This window comes from Mustela lutreola, chromosome 6 (assembly GCF_030435805.1).
Source record: "Mustela lutreola isolate mMusLut2 chromosome 6, mMusLut2.pri, whole genome shotgun sequence".
NCBI classification, from domain to species: domain Eukaryota; kingdom Metazoa; phylum Chordata; class Mammalia; order Carnivora; family Mustelidae; genus Mustela; species Mustela lutreola.
In genome coordinates this window covers 147,082,118-147,084,787 of record NC_081295.1, presented here as the reverse complement: position 1 = coordinate 147,084,787, position 2,670 = coordinate 147,082,118, and the positions used below count along the sequence as shown (strand labels likewise).

Sequence of the window (2,670 nt, the reverse complement as noted above, 5' to 3'; positions counted from 1 at the left end):
GCAAATTTCCATGTGGTGTATTTCACTCCATATTTTGAAGGCTTGATATAAGAAAGAAAAGTAAGATGTCTTAACAATTTTAATATTGATTTTTACAAGTTGAAATGATAATGTTTTGGATATATTGGGTTACATAAAATAAAATTAATCTCACTTGCTTCTTTTTACCTTTTAAAATATGATTACTAGAAAAAAATTAAGGAGTAAAAGGTATTTTAATAAGTTGATGCTGTATTACTGTTTCATTTCTCAGAAAAATTCCAAAGATATCAGGGACAAATCGAACTTGGCATGCCAGTTAAAAAAAGGACAGCATAACTACCTAAGGTAGGCAAGGCTAAGAGCTACTTCCTGAACTGCAGCACACAGCAACCCTTTTCCCAAGATTGTCCTAGGCCTATCCAGAGCACCAATATCATAGACACAAAAGGGTCATTCCTGGGTGGTCTTTACCCAGGAAGAAAGATGGAGGCAACTTAACACAAGATTTTTTAAGGATACACTCAAATGAAAATGTCTAAGAGAAAATGTCTTCCTTGGGACACAAAGGGAAAATATAATGGGTATAACAGAGCCGTACGTATGTTGTCCGTGACCTCTGTGGACATTTGCCTGAATCCCACCTGCCCATGAATGGGGCAACAGGGGGATGTGTGTTTTTGTGGTGCATGTGGCAGTGTCTCTGGGGTTGGGGGCTATAAAAATGAGAAAGCAAATAGAACAGGATGGACAAAGAACAGAATAATCAAGATGAATGGGGGCTCTAACTAGATCTATTTTGTCATGGTTCCCCCCACCCCCCAGGCCCTCCACAATCACAGAGACTTCGGGAATATGCCATACAGAATCAATTAGTTCAAAGACAGGCCACATGGAACTGATTTGTTAAATATCACCCCTCTTTTACCCTCAGCCTCTAGCAGCCTCCCTTAGAGTGACAGAGGCAAGGAAGACCTAACGACTGGGAGGAATCCCCAACAATTTTCCAGGGAAGAAGTCAGGCTAGTCCAAAAGCGGTTCTTCTTTTAGGGTTTTTGGGAAATCTCAGACACTGGAATTTTTATTAGTATTGGCAATGTTTGGAGTAAATTCAGCTCCAGGAGCTGCATGGTTGAACACAAGAGGGGTTCCACCAATTGCCCCAATTCCTTCCACTGTAGCAACTTGGCCAAAGGGTTCAGTGGTTGGTGGAGTCGATCCCAAGGTTCCATGTGGCATCATAGTGGCAGGTCCTGGAGGAGCTGGGGTACCAGCTGGCACTGGAGCAGGGGCACGGTGCTTCTGTTGCTGATGCCCATAGCACCTCCCTTAGCCATCTGGTCCACCGTGTCTTCTGTTCTCTTGCCTCAGCGCATGTTCCCTTGAATCCTTCTTACCATTGCCACAGCTCTTCCTCATGCACCTACGCTCCAAATCCTGTCTGAGCTCCAGTTGTTTTCCTTTCTGCACTTCTTGGTTGAGCAACATTTCCATCCTCCAAAGTTGTTCTCGTTGCCTCGTCAAATCCTGTCTCATTAACATGACCTGGTGCTCATGGTGAGTGGCCTCCATCTCCACCTCCAGCTTCTCACCAGCTTCCCTGATGTTGTGGTCTGCTTGGTCCTGCTGCTTTTCCATCTCAGTGAGTGTCCTCCAGCTCCTGGTATACTCGTAATCCAAGGAGCCAGGCTGTGCAAATCTGGGCGGCTGCTCTCGCTCCTTGTGAAATTGCTGGTTCTTTATCACCAGCTTCTCTGGAAGTCCTCTTCATCATCCAACCAGTCCATGGGCTCCACAGTCACGGGCCAGGGGAATGTGATTAGCAGGAAGGCTCCTTCATTGCACCTGTCCAGAACCTTCTGAACCGTGGCTTCCCTGCGAGTTCAACAATGTCTTTTCTTGAGTGCCTTTCTTAATCACCCACGATGACTTCAGATGGCCTTTTCCATTTGGCCAAACACAGAAAAGGCTTCCTCCCCTAGCTCATTAGCAACATACTGAAGAAGGTTTCGGTCTGTGAGGGAATGCACTGGGGCATGCAAAGCACACGTGCTGCGGCTTTCAACGGAGTGGCATATTGTCCAGCTCTGCTCTGGCAATTTCTGCTGTGGTTCCTGTTCCCAAGCAGATAAAGCCAAAGCTCTACTCTGTGAATGCAGACTTCGCTTGCCTTCCCTTCTGTCTCAAACAGTTTCCTCATCTCCTCAGTGATGTCACGAGGAAGATTGCCCACAAACCGCCAGCTATGAAGGTCTTCTGTTTTCCTAAAATTCCTCAGGTCAAGAGTCAAGCCTTCATTTGAGCTTCTGGGTTGATACTCATTGGCAGGTACTGGTAGCCATGGTGGCTGCTGCTGGTGTCGCTGCTGGTGCTGTTGATGGTTCATTGGAATATGGTTTTGCTTCCCCAAGTTAAAGGTTTTATTGCTCTGCATATCTGCACCTCTCTACCAACTCCTCTGCCCTCAGAGTAACAGCAGTGCTACACAGCCTCTACCCTCTCTAGATTGATGACTAGAAAATTGCATGATAATTTTGACATGCATGGCTTGCATTGGTTTTCACATATTTCTATGGAACAGTGGGGCTCTACACAGATAGACCTTCTACATGGGAATTGGATATTCTAGAAAATGCTACAGATGTACCATTGGGGGGTCCACACAGCCCCAGGAAGTTCTACCTGGGCATG

The 2,670-nt window shown here is 45.9% G+C and overlaps 1 pseudogene; it reads right to left on the bottom strand.

Moving 5' to 3' along the window:
* Positions 1 to 1,044: 1,044 nt before the first annotated feature.
* On the bottom strand, positions 1,045 to 2,413 carry LOC131834732 (non-POU domain-containing octamer-binding protein-like; annotated as a pseudogene).
* Between the last annotated feature and the right edge of the window lie 257 nt (positions 2,414 to 2,670).